Source organism: Camellia sinensis, chromosome 9 (genome assembly GCF_055761805.1).
Source record: "Camellia sinensis isolate YWXY chromosome 9, ASM5576180v1, whole genome shotgun sequence".
Taxonomy (NCBI): domain Eukaryota; kingdom Viridiplantae; phylum Streptophyta; class Magnoliopsida; order Ericales; family Theaceae; genus Camellia; species Camellia sinensis.
The window spans coordinates 98,765,089-98,782,945 of record NC_138969.1 but is presented as its reverse complement, the minus strand read 5'-3'; the positions used below and the strand labels follow the sequence as shown (position 1 = coordinate 98,782,945).

Below are 17,857 nucleotides of genomic sequence, written 5' to 3'. Positions count from 1 at the left end.
TCTATTTGTCTTTGAATTTGAACCTTTACTGATGCCAACTCTTTTGCCTAGTGAAGAAGGACCAGTTCAATGATATCCCATTGTGGGGGTTTGATTTTTCCACTAATGTAGTAATAATTATTAATGTAAATGATTACTTGTAAACATATTGCAGCAAATGTTTTGCTATAAACACCACTGAATCAATGGTATTAAGATCAGAATATGTCAATCTCTTTGCAGATGCAATGAGTATGTCTTGGCATGGAAGCGTCTTACTGTTCGAAGGGCCCCAAACTTTCTTACAATTGCTTTAAAGAGGTTTTAGGTTTGTGACAAGTTTTTCTTTCCTTCACTTTTCGTATATATATATATATATATATATATATATTTATATTAGTAGTCTTTCCTCTTTTCCTCCTCCCTCCTTGGGGTATATCTTCAACAATTTTCAAAGGAGAACCTCTATTTCCACACATTTTTCCTGAATGTGTTAATTCCTTTTTTTTCTCTCTTATTTCCCAGGTGATTTGTTCAAAATGCAATAATGTTTCAAATCAGTATGAAAATATGATGGATCTAACTGTCGAAATTCAAGGGGATGCCACATCTTTAGAGGAATGCTTGGACCAATTCACTGTCAGAGAGCGTCTTCACGGAGATAAAATGTATAAATGTGATGGCTAAGGGTTGTTCTTGTTTTCATGTCAAACATAGAGATACTTTGCCTTGTTAGGTTTTTTTTTTTTTTTTAGTAGGCTACCACTGGTATGCTATATTTACTCTAGTAGGGATATGTGAAAAATATATTGGGACCCATAACTATTTCGGCATGATCTCCACCTTAATGACAGCTCATAGGGCTCTCGTTAGCATGGCCTTTTATTTTTTTATTTTATTTTCTTTTTTATATATGCTACATCAGGACACAATAGTTCTATTTGTCTTTGAATTTGAACCTTTACTGATGCCAACTCTTTTGCCTAGTGAAGAAGGACCAGTTCAATGATATCCCATTGTGGGGGTTTGATTTTTCCACTAATGTAGTAATAATTATTAATATAAATGATTACTTGTAAACATATTGCTGCAAATGTTCTGCTGTAAACACCACTGAATCAATGGTATTAAGATCAGAATATGCCAATCTCTTTGCAGATGCAATGAGTATGTCATGGCATGGAAGCGTCTTACGGTTCGAAGGGCCCCAAACATTCTTAAAATTGCTTTAAAGATGTTTTAGGTTTGTTATAAGTTTTTCTTTCCTTCACTTTTGGTATATATATATATATATATATTAGTAGTCTTTCCTCTTTTCCTCCTCCCTCCTTGGGGTATATCTTCAACAATTTTCAATGGAGAACCTCTATTTCCACACCTTTTTCCTGAATGTGTTAATTCCTTTTTTTTCTCTCTTATTTCCCAGGTGATTTGTTCAAAATGCAATAATGTTTCAAATCAGTATGAAAATATGATGGATCTAACTGTTGAAATTCAAGGGGATGCCACATCTTTAGAGGAATGCTTGGACCTATTCACCGTCAGAGAGAGGCTTCACGGAGATAATATGTATAAATGTGATGGGTAAGGGTTGTTCTTGTTTTCATGTCAAACATAGAGATACATTGCCTTGTTATGTTTTTTTTTTTTTTTTTGTAGGCTACCAATGGTATGCTATATTTACTCTAGTAGGGATATGTGAAAAATATATTGGGACCCATAACTATTTCGGCATGATCTCCACCTTAATGACAGCTCATAGGGCTCTCGTTAGCATGGCCTTTTATTTTTTTATTTTATTTTATTTTTTATATATGCTACATCAGGACACAATAGTTCTATTTGTCTTCGAATTTGAACCTTTACTGATGCCAACTCTTTTGCCTAGTGAAGAAGGACCAGTTCAATGATATCCCATTGTCGGGGTTTGATTTTTTCACTAATGTAGTAATAATTATTAATATAAATGATTACTTGTAAACATATTGCTGCAAATGTTCTGCTGTAAACACCACTGAATCAATGGTATTAAGATCAGAATATGCCAATCTCTTTGCAGATGCAATGAGTATGTCATGGCATGGAAGCGTCTTACGGTTCGAAGGGCCCCAAACATTCTTAAAATTGCTTTAAAGATGTTTTAGGTTTGTTATAAGTTTTTCTTTCCTTCACTTTTGGTATATATATATATATATTAGTAGTCTTTCCTCTTTTCCTCCTCCCTCCTTGGGGTATATCTTCAACAATTTTCAATGGAGAACCTCTATTTCCACACCTTTTTCCTGAATGTGTTAATTCCTTTTTTTTCTCTCTTATTTCCCAGGTGATTTGTTCAAAATGCAATAATGTTTCAAATCAGTATGAAAATATGATGGATCTAACTGTTGAAATTCAAGGGGATGCCACATCTTTAGAGGAATGCTTGGACCTATTCACCGTCAGAGAGAGGCTTCACGGAGATAATATGTATAAATGTGATGGGTAAGGGTTGTTCTTGTTTTCATGTCAAACATAGAGATACATTGCCTTGTTATGTTTTTTTTTTTTTTTTTTGTAGGCTACCAATGGTATGCTATATTTACTCTAGTAGGGATATGTGAAAAATATATTGGGACCCATAACTATTTCGGCATGATCTCCACCTTAATGACAGCTCATAGGGCTCTCGTTAGCATGGCCTTTTATTTTTTTATTTTATTTTATTTTTTATATATGCTACATCAGGACACAATAGTTCTATTTGTCTTCGAATTTGAACCTTTACTGATGCCAACTCTTTTGCCTAGTGAAGAAGGACCAGTTCAATGATATCCCATTGTGGGGGTTTGATTTTTCCACTAATGTAGTAATAATTATTAATATAAATGATTACTTGTAAACATAATGCTGAAAATGTTCTGCTGTAAACACCATTGAATCAATGGCATTAAGATCAGAATATGCCAATCTCTTTGCAGATGCAATGAGTATGTCATGGCATGGAAGCGTCTTACTGTTCGAAGGGCCCTAAACATTCTTATAATTGCTTTAAAGAGGTTTCAGGTTTGTGATAAGTTTTTTCTTTCCTTCACTTTTGGTATATATATATATATATATTTGTTGCCTTTCCTCTTTTCCTCCTCCCTCCTTGGGGTATATCTTCAACAATTTTCAAGGGAGAACCTCTATTTCCACACCTTTTTCCTGAATGTGTTAATTCCTTTTTTTTCTCTCTTATTTCCCAGGTGATTTGTTCAAAATGCAATAATGTTTCAAATCAGTATGAAAATATGATGGATCTAACTGTTGAAATTCAAGGGGATGCCACATCTTTAGAGGAATGCTTGGACTTATTCACTGTCAGAGAGCGGCTTCACGGAGATAATATGTATAAATGTGATGGGTAAGGGTTGTTATTGTTTTCATGTCAAACATAGAGATACATTGCCTTGTTATGTTTTTTTTTTTTTGTAGGCTACCACTGGTATGCTATATTTACTCTAGTAGGGATATGTGAAAAATATATTGGGACCCATAACTATTTCGGCATGATCTCCACCTTAATGACAGCTCATAGGGCTCTCGTTAGCATGGCCTTTTGTTATTTTATTTTATTTTATTTTTTATATATGGTTCATCAGGACACAATAGTTCTATTTGTCTTTGAATTTGAACCTTTACTGATGCCAACTCTTTTGCCTAGTGAAGAAGGACCAGTTCAATGATATCCCATTGTGGGGGTTTGATTTTTCCACTAATGTAGTAATAATTATTAATATAAATGATTACTTGTAAACATAATGCTGAAAATGTTCTGCTGTAAACACCATTGAATCAATGGCATTAAGATCAGAATATGCCAATCTCTTTGCAGATGCAATGAGTATGTCATGGCATGGAAGCGTCTTACTGTTCGAAGGGCCCTAAACATTCTTATAATTGCTTTGAAGAGGTTTCAGGTTTGTGATAAGTTTTTTCTTTCCTTCACTTTTGGTATATATATATATATATATTTGTTGCCTTTCCTCTTTTCCTCCTCCCTCCTTGGGGTATATCTTCAACAATTTTCAAGGGAGAACCTCTATTTCCACACCTTTTTCCTGAATGTGTTAATTCCTTTTTTTTCTCTCTTATTTCCCAGGTGATTTGTTCAAAATGCAATAATGTTTCAAATCAGTATGAAAATATGATGGATCTAACTGTTGAAATTCAAGGGGATGCCACATCTTTAGAGGAATGCTTGGACTTATTCACTGTCAGAGAGCGGCTTCACGGAGATAATATGTATAAATGTGATGGGTAAGGGTTGTTATTGTTTTCATGTCAAACATAGAGATACATTGCCTTGTTATGTTTTTTTTTTTTTGTAGGCTACCACTGGTATGCTATATTTACTCTAGTAGGGATATGTGAAAAATATATTGGGACCCATAACTATTTCGGCATGATCTCCACCTTAATGACAGCTCATAGGGCTCTCGTTAGCATGGCCTTTTGTTATTTTATTTTATTTTATTTTTTATATATGGTTCATCAGGACACAATAGTTCTATTTGTCTTTGAATTTGAACCTTTACTGATGCCAACTCTTTTGCCTAGTGAAGAAGGACCAGTTCAATGATATCCCATTGTGGGTGTTTGATTTTTCCACTAATGTAGTAATAATTATTAATATAAATGATTACTTGTAAACATATTGCTGCAAATGTTCTGCTGTAAACACCACTGAATCAATGGTATTAAGATCAGAATATGCCAATCTCTTTGCAGATGCAATGAGTATGTCATGGCATGGAAGCGTCTTACTGTTCGAAGGGCCCCAAACATTCTTACAATTGCTTTAAAGAGGTTTCAGGTTTGTGATAAGTTTTTCTTTCCTTCACTTTTGGTATATATATATATATATATTAGTAGTCTTTCCTCTTTTCCTCCTCCCTCCTTGGGGTATATCTTCAACAATTTTCAAGGGAGAACCTCTATTTCCACACATTTTTCCTGAATGTGTTAATTCCTTTTATTTTCTCTCTTATTTCCCAGGTGATTTGTTCAAAATGCAATAATGTTTCAAATCAGTATGAAAATATGATGGATCTAACTGTTGAAATTCAAGGGGATGCCACATCTTTAGAGGAATGCTTGGACCTATTCACCGTCAGAGAGCGGCTTCACGGAGATAATATGTGTAAATGTGATGGGTAAGGGTTGTTCTTGTTTTCATGTCAAACATAGAGATACATTGCCTTGTTATGTTTTTTTTTTTTTTTTTTGTAGGCTACCACTGGTATGCTATCTTTACTCTAGTAGGGATATGTGAAAAATATATTGGGACCCATAACTATTTCGGCATGATCTCCACCTTAATGACAGCTCATAGGGCTCTCGTTAGCATGGCCTTTTATTTTTTTATTTTATTTTATTTTTTATATATGCTACATCAGGACACAATAGTTCTATTTGTCTTCGAATTTGAACCTTTACTGATGCCAACTCTTTTGCCTAGTGAAGAAGGACCAGTTCAATGATATCCCATTGTGGGGGTTTGATTTTTCCACTAATGTAGTAATAATTATTAATATAAATGATTACTTGTAAACATATTGCTGCAAATGTTCTGCTGTAAACACCACTGAATCAATGGTATTAAGATCAGAATATGCCAATCTCTTTGCAGATGCAATGAGTATGTCATGGCATGGAAGCGTCTTACTGTTCGAAGGGCCCTAAACATTCTTACAATTGCTTTAAAGAGCTTTCAGGTTTGTTTTAAGTTTTTCTTTCCTTCACTTTTGGTATATATATATATATATAGTAGTAGTCTTTCCTCTTTTCCTCCTCCCTCCTTGGGGTATATCTTCAACAATTTTCAAGGGAGAACCTCTATTTCCACACCTTTTGGTGGCACTGCACCAACTCACACGTTGGGCCCACCTAGTGAGGTTCCTGTGGAAGCAGCCAATACTTAGGCTGTGGAAATAGCATAGCATAGTAGTCATTAATTTGCCATATGATTAAATTTTGAACTACATCTTGAATTGGTGATTTGTCCATGGAAGAATTTTTGTTTTGGTTTTGTGAATTAATTGCTTGAAGAATTTTGAAATTTTTATTTTTCTCTCTGATAAGTTCTAATTTATGCACTTATTTGTTGCAGAGCGGGAGGTTTGGGAAACTTAACAAGGGGGTGACTTTCCCTGAGACTTTAGATCTTAGCCCTTACATGAGTGAAGTAGGAGATGGTAACGATGTTTACAAGCTATATGTAGTGGTTGTCCATGTTGACATGCTAAATGCATCGTTTTTCGGCCATTACATTTGTTATACAATGGATTTTTGTGGAAAATGGTACAGGATTGATGACTACAAGGTAGAAATAGCTATCTGTGTGTGTGTGTGTGTGTGTGTGTGTGTGTGTGTGTGTGTGTGTGTGTGTGTACCCAAGGACCCAAAAAGAAAATAAAAGTGGGGAAAATGGACCAGTACCACATGTACTGATAAGCATGTGTCCCATATGTGAATATATTTCTGTCCTGTTACTCCATGTTAAACTCTCTCTCTATATATATATGTGTGTGTGTGTGTGTGTGTTGACATCCATTTGCCAAGGCATCTATCTGATAACACCGAGTGTAAGACATGGTGATCTCACTTCTTCGAAAAAAATCTCATTACATTTTGAGAATGTCCTCCATGGAAGCTTCCTCTCTCGTCTGTATCATACTCTTTGAATTTTACTGCTGGTTCATTATCAGTGCGCATTTAGTTTGTAAATCTCTGTTCATTATGCAAAAATATGGGACATAATTGATTCTGGTCAAGACAAACATCAGTAGAAAATGCAATATTTATGTGGTCTTGTTGAAACGTGTATTGTTTTTGTTAGTCTACTTGAATTTGTAGTTTCATCTAACTTGATTCACAATTTTTTTTTCAGGTCATGAGGGTTGATTTGGAAGAGGTGCTCTCGCAGGGGGCTTATATGCTGTTGTATAGCAGGTAGCTGAGCTTCTTACTTTCCCTACTATTAGTGACTTGTCAATTTCAATATAAGAGTAATTGTCATACATTTTGTTACTCAAGGATGGCCTATCACCTAAAATTCAGTGGATACACATGTTCATGATTGACGTGGAATAATGTCTTAAAATGTGATTTGAAACATATGGCCAAGCCCTCTTTTGAGGAAAAGGCTAAGTTGTAACAACCTCTAACCCTACATCTCCTTGATGAGGAAGAAGTAGATGAGGAGCAAAGCTATCACCAATGGTGAAAGACAGCTCATTGCTGTCTCCTTTGCGCTTTATGGCTTCTCTCATTCATTAATGAAATTGTGTTAATCCTAATACAAGTTAAAATACTTTCTTATTTAGTCATTACTTTCTTATATCTTTCTTTTTTCTCCTGTTAAGTGAACTACTTTCTTGTATCTTAAAACCCCTTCACATGCTATTTTATATGACCCTCATCCTGGTATTACTATGTGATTTTTTTTTTCTTGATAATTATCTTGAACATATCATTTAAAAAGATTACATTCATTGCATATTCAACCTTTTTTTAGTGACTTCTTTGACAACAAAACTTGCCAAAATTTGATTTTATAGCGATCCCGGGTTTACCCTTGTTGTACAGTGATCCAGACATGTGTCCGTGGATGTTGGTTGTTGTTTATCATCTTGTTTGCATCCTCTTTACTTCATATTTGAGTTATAGGATGTGTTGGGCAGGTTTGTTACAGGTTGGTTGTGTTTGGGAGCCTAGTGTTGCTGCCCAGATTTTTGGACCTTCGCTCGAGCGAGGAGTTGGTCGCTCGAGCGAGCGTTGAGTTGTGTCTGGTGGGTCGAGCCAGGGTGGCTTCGCTCGAGCGAGTGTTGCGTCTGGTTCTGGACCTGAGAGTTGCCATTCTTAGCTCGAGCGAGCTTCCTTTGCTCTAGCGGTCTGGGTTTTTCCTCGCTCGATCGAGAACATCTTGGCTCGAGCGAGAGTTTTCTGTGTCTGGTCGCTCGAGCGACCAAGTCTTCGCTCGAGCGAGCGTGTTTTATATCAGCGGACAGTAGCGATTTTAAACATCACTTTTTCACCTTTTCTTTTTATCAAACCCTAAATCCGAGACCCTCTCTCTCTACACTTATATTCTCTCTAAGAATTGATCTCCCTAGGGTGTTAATCTAGCCTAGGGCCTTTGTTAAAAAGATAGAGGGCATTGAGAGCTTTGTTTTAATCTGAAAAAGTTTGGATTTGGAGCACGTCAATCTTCGGGTCTTCATCTCCTTTTGGGCTTAAACTTTGAGGTAGGGATATCCTACTCCTCTCTATGGATTTTGTCTTTAAATTTTGGCATTTTGAGATGTTGGGGTTGGTTTGGTAATTTTGTGAAAGTTTGGGGGCTTCTGTGCAATTTTACAAAAGTTGGGGTTTTATTCATAATAAACCTATATGCATGTTTGGCATAGAGGAATAGAGTGAATGTTAAAGCATTGATGAAAATGGGACCTAAGGGTTGAAATGTTAATTATGGGAATTGACCTAATTACATTGTTTAATTAATTGGGATAATTAATTGAGAAGAATGAGGAAATGAAATGTTGATTGAATATCCATTGTGCATTTATTTTCTGTTTAGAAATAACTGCTTGGGCTATCGATGGAGGATAGTCGTGATTGTTGTAGACAATGCATGATGATTAGGCAAACTGAAACTAATCAATGAAATGTGTCATGGAATTTGACGGTTGATAGAATACATTAACAATATGTATTGAGTGATTGTATATAGAACCATTGTGTTTGTATACGTTATGTGTAGAGGAGGAGATAGGGGATGTACTCCGCGGTTTAGGGGAAGATAGGGGATGTACCTCTAAACCGGATAGTGTTGGGAGAAGATAGGGGATGAACTCCGTAGAAACAGCTCATATGCTTATCTAAAGAAGTGAAGATAGAGCTTATATGCTTATCTTGTGATGTGTGGATATAGCTTATATGCTTATCTGTGGATATTGTGGTTATACATATCTGTTGTAGAATGTGGATATAGCTTATATGCTTATCTGAATGTGGGATATAGTTTTTATACCTATCTGTTGAAATGATGATAGAGCTGACATGCTTATCTGTTGAAAAAGGGAAAATGAAAGGAAACTTGGACTCGTAAGTCGTATGACATAAATATGTGATTTATGTCATTGTATCAGTGTTAGCCATCTATCAATTGCTAATGTTTTAGTCATTGTCCATGGTTGGTTTAGTGTATTTCTATTGGGCTGTGGCTCACCCTATATGGGAATATCATTTTCAGGTGCAGGAAGCATGCCACCTCCAAGGACATAGCTTGGGAGGCTTGAGGCGGACATAATGTTGTCGTTTTACTTTTGATGTATTACATGTAACTTCAAGCCAAGGGCTTAATGTGTATGAGTTAATACTGTTTGTTGTAACCAAGTGTTGACTTGGAAAGCTGTAAGCCCGTGAGGCATTTTGTTTTGATGCTAACATGTAATACTTATGTAATGGAACTCTAATGTATAAAAGAATGTGGAACTTTTGAGTATTAATGCATGTCTTATTTGTTGGGTTTAATGTTATTTTTTTGAGGGCGTTACAGATTTAAATTATAGGCAATATTATAAATAAGGCTTCTTGAAGACAGCACGATACTCATTTTTTATTTTGTCTATTTATATGTGCGATCCTTTCCTGTAGCTTGACTTTTGAAGCTTCTTCAAATCTCACCACTTTTGGGGAGATTGAAAAAGTAGGTTATAAGGGATTATCTTTTCTTTTCTCTCCAAATCATCCCATACAAATAGACTGTTATTAGTACTACAAAGCTTGTTGCCTTAAAAAGACTTGGTTGATTTTTCTGGTTAGGGAGAATCATATGTGAAATCATTCAATGATTCGGCACTTCATAGCATCTATTTGAAAACTCTGACAACAAAACCCTATATTTAACACTTGTACACTAAGCACACTCTTAAGGGGCTAATATGCCGATTACATTGGGGTTGTTTTTGTAATTGGATTCTAGTTATGATAATGGACTGCAAAGGCTGCCCATGAATTCCTGCTGGAGCCTGGAGGAGATCAACCAGTGGACGCTCCACTCCAGCTAAAAGTTATTGCAATGACCCCAAGATATTGAAAATTGTTACAACATATTTTTAAGCCCACAAAAGCATGAGGCCTCTCACAAAAATTATGCATATAGACTAATCTTGGGCAGTATCAATTTTGTTGAATACCTAATAATATGTATATATAAATGATCTTGTTTGCTGTTGCTTTCAGGGTTTGTGCCCGACCATCATGTCTGAAGCCAATTGAATCTTTAACTAAGGGGAAGCAGCAAACAGTTCAAGAAGAGGAGCCCCATGTCAAACAATCAATTGAATTCCTCACTACAACCGAGTCAATTAATGGCATATGTACTTCTGGTTCCTTGTCATCTGATAGTGACTCACAAGAAAAAGTTTCTACTTGCGAAAAGGAGAGAACTGATTCTGAAGATGTGAGAGAGGACGTTGAAATGGTAGATTCTGAGTCAAGTTCATCTGTTCCACAGGATATTGAAGTACATGGCAATGGGTATTCTCATGCGATTGAAGAAATCGCTTCTCCTGTTGTACATGCTAATAGGTTAGTCTCTGCGGTTGGTTCTTCTCTAAGTGAGATGGTTAAGCCTGAAGCTTATTCTCAGAATTCTGAATTAGACTTTCCTCATTCTGCTGTTGATGAGAATACAGCTGAGAGAAGTAGTACCGAAAGGTTGACTGAATCTTCAAGTGAAAGCGCTCAGCCAATACAGAATGGTGTCTGTGAGGAGGGAAAAATTTCTCATGATGCTCCTGTTGGTAATTTAAGCTCAGGTGAACTTCTTGATGAGATTAGTCCTGTTGATTGCAACGGTGAGCAGGCAAAAATGGAGACTGGAAAGGGCTTGCCATCAACTAGCAGTACTAAGGATGCCACAGGGAAGTTGGCTAGAAGAAATTCTTCAGAAGGAAAGTTGAAGCCTCTGTTTCCTCCAGGTTTTCTCAGAAAGCATTTTGGCAACAATTCTCCAAAGAGAGGTGGGAAAGCAAAAGCTCCTTCAGAACTAGCTGAATGTGCATCTTCTTACAATCCTAATAAAGTCATATTAGTGGATTTGCAAAACCTGGTTTTCTTAATCAAAATGGTGCGAGGACAAAAGATGTGGGAAAGTCTCATTCTAAGTGCAGTAGTTCTTCATCTCCTACTTTTGAGGAACGAGTTAGGAATCACTTGGACAAGGACGTTATGGTGCTCAGTGGATCTGGTGATTTTAATCACTACAATGGAGATTCTGGTGCTTTTGTTATTTTTGATGAGGGCATTAGCTATATTAGTGGGGATGACCAACAATTGGCAGGGAAAACCTCGAGCTACAAGGAGGAGCTCCATGAGAGTGAAACTACACCCGAAAAGATCAGAACAGATTCTGAAAGATCGGTGGAAAGTGACTTGTAATCTCAGTGAAGATGACTCAACAACTCAAATTTTGTTTGAAGCATCTACGCTATCAATGGATTTGCATTTGAGACTTAAATCTTGAAAAGTAAAATTTGACAGTCCTTGACCAAAAGGCAAAGTAATGCAAAACTGATGGTAGTAGTCCCCATACCCAATGAAATTGTTGTTGATACGTAAATGAGGTTAGTAGCAAGGAAGGGGCAGATTGTTTCAGTGCTTAGATTGGATGGTTCAGGTAGCGGTTTTCTTAAGATTCTGGAGATGGAAATGGAAGAGCTAGAATAATGGACAATGATGATCGTTCATGGTAATAGTTTTAAGGTGCGATTCTTTTCTTCGCGTGATATATTTGTTCATAATTGTTGAATCATGAATGATCATCCCATGGCCAAATGGTCGAGTTGGGAATTTTTGTCCGAGGCTTTGGATGCTCTGCTCTTGTACTATTTTTAGTTATAATAACATTTGAAAGTGAGAAAATGCACAGACACAAATTGTGTGTAGCTAGCTAGCTAGCGAGAGGGAAGTTTCTTTTTTAAATAGAAGAACATTGCTGAATCATAGTTTGCATTCTCATTTTAAACTTTTGCGCTTCTTTTAAATGTTTGTTGCGAGGACAATCTATTGATGATTTGGGCTAAAGAGAGATGTAACAAACGATGCATGATTTAGCATCCCATCAACATTAAGATTTACCCAGAATTGCTAAAAATTTCCCTCTCTCTTCCCATTTGTCTTTTTATCTCGATGTATATTATGTGTATATAATGTATGTATATATTTGTGCTTTAGTCTTGAGTTCGACATTGGAGAGTTACAAACTAGGGATTGTAGGGTTCATCCTTATGGGACTTGTACCCACAAAGAGAAGCAGAAGAGGAACAGAATTAAAGAGCAGTGCTATTAAATATAGGTATATATATATATACCTATATATAAATATATATATATATATATATGTGTGTGTGTATATGTGGACAGGAATGTCAGTTATAGTAGAGAGAAGGATTTGTTTTTTTCTTCCATTTTCATTATAGCGATCCCGGTTATCCCTTTACTGTTCTGTTGTATTCCGGACTCGGTTCCGTGAAGTTGGTAGTGGTATCTATCTTGTTGTGTCCTTTAATTCCACATGATTGAGTTTTAGGATGTTTTGAACAGGGTTGTTACAAGTTGGTTAGGCCTTGGTTTCAATTCCTTGTTGTTCAGTTTTTAGGCGTTCCGCTCGAGCGGGTCTTCTTGCGCTCGAGCGGGTATTGCACACCTATAGTATTTCGGGTTCCTGCAAAACTTCTGCAGATGTGATTTCTACGCTCGAGCGGGTTTGTTTACGCTCGAGCGGTGGCGCTCGAGCGGGTCGTTTGGCGCTCGAGCGAGTAGTACTTTCTGGGTGTAAGTTCTGGGAGGTGGAAATCTGCGCTCGAGCGGACTGGTTTTGTGCTCGAGCGGAAGTGCTTTGTACTTGTGTCTTCGCGCTCGAGCGGGACTAATTGCGCTCGAGCGTGTCCAGAGTTTTGTTCTTGGCGCTCGAGCGTCGTGTTCTCTGCTCGAGCGGGTCATACGTATATGAGTTACCCGCTGGGTGATTTCAAATCACTTTTTGCTTTCTTTTCTCTCTCCTACTTTTTCTAAAAACCCTTTTGAGAGCCTCTCTCTCTAGATACTCCCTTCTCTCTAGGGTTTGATCTAGTTAGAGTGTCCTCCTTCTCTTCGGCCTTTGTAAAAGTTGTGTGGATCGTCGAGGGCGTCATTTTAATCTGAAAGTTTCGAAATTTGGAGCATTTTGGTTTTGGTCTTCATCTCCATTGGAGCTCAAACTTGGAGGTAGGGATAACCTACTCCTTTCTATGAACTTTGTCTTTAAATTTTGGTATTTTGAGATGTTGGGGTTGGTTTGGTAATTTGGTAAAAATTCGGGGCTTTTGTGTAAATTTCCAAAAGTTGGGGTTTTATTTATAATAGACCTAGACGCATGTTTGGCATAGAGTAATGAAGTTAATGTTGAATCATCGATGAAAATGGGACCTAAGGGTTGAAATGTTAATTATGGAAAATGCCTTAATTACATTGATTGATAAATTTGTATAGTTAATTGTTGGAAATGAGGAATTGAATTGAGAATGTGGAAATTGGAAAGGGAAGGGGTTAAAGGGTGTAGTTGGATTATTTATCACTCAACAAATTGAAATGTCGATTATATATCCATTGTTGTATTTATTTTCTGTATAGAAATAACTGCTTTGGGCTATCGGTGGAGGATAGTCGTGATTGTTGTAGACAATGCATGATGATTAGGCAAACTGTAACTAATCACTAGAATGTGTCATTGAGATTGACGATTGAGAGAATACATTAAATTTATGTACTGTGTGATGATGTGTATAATTGTTGTTTATATGCATTGTGTTGTGTTGGAGGAGATAGGGGATGTACTCCACGGTTTAGGGGAAGATAGGGGATGGACCTCTAAACCGGATGTGTTGGGAGGAGATAGGGGATGGACTCCATAGATAGAGCTCATATGCTTATCTATTAAGGTGTTGACAGAGCTCATATGCTTGTCATTGGAAGTGTGATAGTGCTCATATGCATATCTGTAGAAGTAATGATATAGCTTGTATGCTTATCTGTTGTTGTGTGATATAGCTAGTAGGCTTATCTAATATGAAATGGGAAGTGTTTGATATGGGTTATTGTCTCATATGAGTTATTTGGCCAGGTTCTGAGCCATGGTTGTAATTTGAGAATTGAAAGGAATTGGAAAATGAGTTGTAATATGGACTTGTATGTCATAAAAATGTAAAGTGTGATAAGGGAAAGTATCAGTGTTGACCAACTATCAACTGCTAATCTTTTAGTCATTGTTCATATTTGGTTTAGTGTATTTCTACTAGGCTGTGGCTCACCCTATATGGGAATATCATTTTCAGGTACAGGTAGCATGCCACCTCCAAGGACGTAGCTAGGGAGGCTAGAGGCGGACACACTTTTTGTTGTCTTATCTTGATGTATTACATGTATATTCAAGCCAAGGGCTAAATGTGTAAATGAGTTAGTACTCTTTTGTTGTAACCAAGTGTTAACTTGGAAAGCTGCAAGCCTCTAGGGCATTTGCTTTTATTGTTAACATGTAATACTTTTTGTAATGAAACTCTGATTAATGGAAGAATGTGGAACTTTTGTAAATCAATGCATGTCTATATTAATGGGTTCTATGTTGTTATTTTGAGGGCGTTACATTCATTGTGTTTTGTTCGTTTCTAATATTATTATGTTGTTTTTATAAAAAATGCTAGGTACACAGAATTAGAACAAAAAATGTGAGGATAATATTGCAGCATGCCCACTAAAAAATATTTTATTAATTTTATCTTCTCCAAAACTTAGTGAGACTAAATGATTATTCTTTTCCATTCTCCAGTTAATCAAAAGCTACCAACTTCTATTATGATTTATGAAATAATCTGAAACGAGTCCTTGAACTGACAAAAATTCAACTCGATATCGAACCCAAAAATTCCTTTTCCTCTTGACAAATAAATAAATAAAAATTCCTTTTCCTCTTGACAAATAAATCATTCCATGACCATATTCTAAAATCTTGGAATTACCTAATTCAATCTCTTCATATACACTTCATCTATAAAAAAAAAATCTTTTCATATACACAAGCCATACATACCCTATCTAAAATAAAAATAAAAAACAAGCCACACATATAAATATAATATATTTAAAATTTTCAACAATGTACGCTTATATATATATTTTAAATAATCACATTTTGTTTTGCGATACATTCATTTATTAAATATAAATGGACTCATTATATTAATAATTGTGAATACATATTAGGGGCCAATTTGGAAACATGGTTAAAAGTCCATTTTTTATTTTTAACTTATTTTGAGTTATATCATCTTTCTACTTTTTTATACATTTTTTTTAAAAAAAAGTTAAAAAGTCAATTTTAAACCAATTTTTCAAGACAACCCAGATAACAGACAAATGGTTGTTTTAAAAAGTTGGTTAAAAGCTAATTTTTTTGCTCTTTTGGAAAAAAACGTATAAAAAAATAGAAAGATGATATGATACAAAATAGATTAAAAACTAAAATCAAATTCGCCCACATATTAGAAGAAAATATGGTACAAGTAGTATAATTGAAAGAATTTTGTTGCTATGCTTTTACATCAATCATGAATTGCATTCATTGGCGGCACCTTTAACATTACTACATGTGGAGTATGCCATGTGTCAATTTCTATTTGTGTCCACGTGGTTGTCTATAAATGATGTGGCATGGTGGGTCAGCAGAGATTGTCACATGGAGAATTGCTACATAGACAAAGGCCAAGTGGCAGACAAAGGAGGGGAGAATGTGGCTTTAGTTGTTCAGTTCGTATAAATTATGAACACTTGTCCTTAAAATAAGCTCTACTTAGACCTATTTATTATCACACACCACAACCAACTAATTTAATTCAAAGTTGTCGGTGTTGAAATAATAATTTATTCCAGGCTTCTTTTATTTTATTCATAATTTAATTTCCCTCAAAAGTTATACTAAATTTCCCAAAGGATTCCATTTGATCACTATAACCACCCCATTACCAAATTTAAAATTTTTAAAATAAATAAATAAGCAAAGTGCTTTTGACACAAATAATCTAATGTAAAACAACTCATTTTATTTACAATCTATATTGAACTTAACTTGATTAATAATGTCTGTTTTTGTTTTCCAAATGAAATATAGGTCAATGCAATTGTTAAAAAAATTGGATTAATTTTTAACAAAGTATAACATAAAGGTAATTGGATTTTCTATTTGAAGTTGGTGAAAAAAAAGTATAAAATTGACATACATAAAGGAGGAGAACTGTCGTAAAATTTTTCATCGAACTCCTCTTAAATATGAATATTTATTAACCCAAAACATTTTTTCTTTTCATTTTATGGTACTATTGCAAACTAAAATATGAGATGAAATGATAATATATACATTATTATATTATGAAACACATTCCAATTGACACAATGAAATTATGTAACTTTTTTTTTTTTAATATTACAATTATTCTCTGCCTACAATTATCAAAGTCAAATAATTTCGAAAATTTTGCTTAAAATTATTCTTTGCTGACAATTATCCAAGTCAAACAATTTGAAAAAATTTCATGTTTGCATATGTCAAGAGATTAGTAAAAGTGATCAGCCTCCAGTTAAAGAGCAGTCTACGAAGGATAAGATATTTGTAATTTTAATCCTAATTTATTATTTTTCGACACTCAAATCCATAACAATAAGTTAATGATGGACCAAGTCGTTATTTTCATATTCTTTGTAATAATAATAATAATAATAATAATAATAATTTATATCCTATCTAAAAAAACATAACAATAATAATTTATAAAAATCGATAAATATTTTTAGAGTGTCATGTAACATTATTTACGAGATATTTTAGGTAAATAAGAAACCGTAATGCATACTAAGTGAGTCATTCCCTTCGTAAATTTTTCACTACAAAATTGATTTAAAATAATATTTAAATAATATAATATGATATTTTGAAATTACTAAATAATTATCTATATATCATACGGTTTAGAGGTGAATGAATTGACCATATTGCTCATCAATAAATAACCAGCTTCTAAACTTGGTAGGTGGGAATCAGTGCCTGTTGAATCAAGGAACTTTGGAACTCTAAAAAAAAAATTTGCAAATTCACACAAGAAAAAGTAAAACGTGACCAATCAATTAACTAATTGACAAACTTCTTCTCAAGAATTTATAAGAATTTGTGTTATTAATGAGTGTTCTAAATTTTTTTTAATAAAATTTAAAATAATTATATAGTTTTTACTTCACATATCATTATGAAGAATGTTAATTGAATTTTTTTTTTTTATTCTAATCTGCTCTAAATGAAGAATAATGCTATGTGCACCAATTAGTGTACCAACTAACGTACCAATTGATGATGTGACATAATTTAAGAGATTTTTGGTATTTATAATGTAATTAATGAGTGGGATCAATAATAATGTCATAACTAATGTTAATATACTAGTTAGTACACTAATTGGTGCATGTAGCACCACCGCTAAATGAAAGGAAAATAGAATAATTTTAAAAATAACATCTTTCTTTCACGAGATAAAAGTGACTCTGATTAGAATAATCTCTTTAAAGTTCAAATTTCAAATACTCTTTATATTTTATGCCCAAATCATTTGCTTTACAAACATTTCTATATTTTAATATTTGATTATTTTAAATGACACTCCCCTTCCCATCTTATATAAATTAACAAAGCAACAAAAACAAAACCACAATTCATTTTAATAAGAAGAACACTTTTTCTAAATTAAAAAAGAAATGAAAACTCCATAATTTT

The 17,857-nt window shown here is 34.7% G+C and overlaps 1 pseudogene; it reads left to right on the top strand.

Annotated features, from left to right (window-relative positions):
* Window positions 1–11,530, top strand: part of LOC114272232 (uncharacterized) — a 45,504-nt pseudogene extending 33,974 nt beyond the window's left edge.
* The last annotated feature ends 6,327 nt before the right edge of the window (window positions 11,531–17,857 follow it).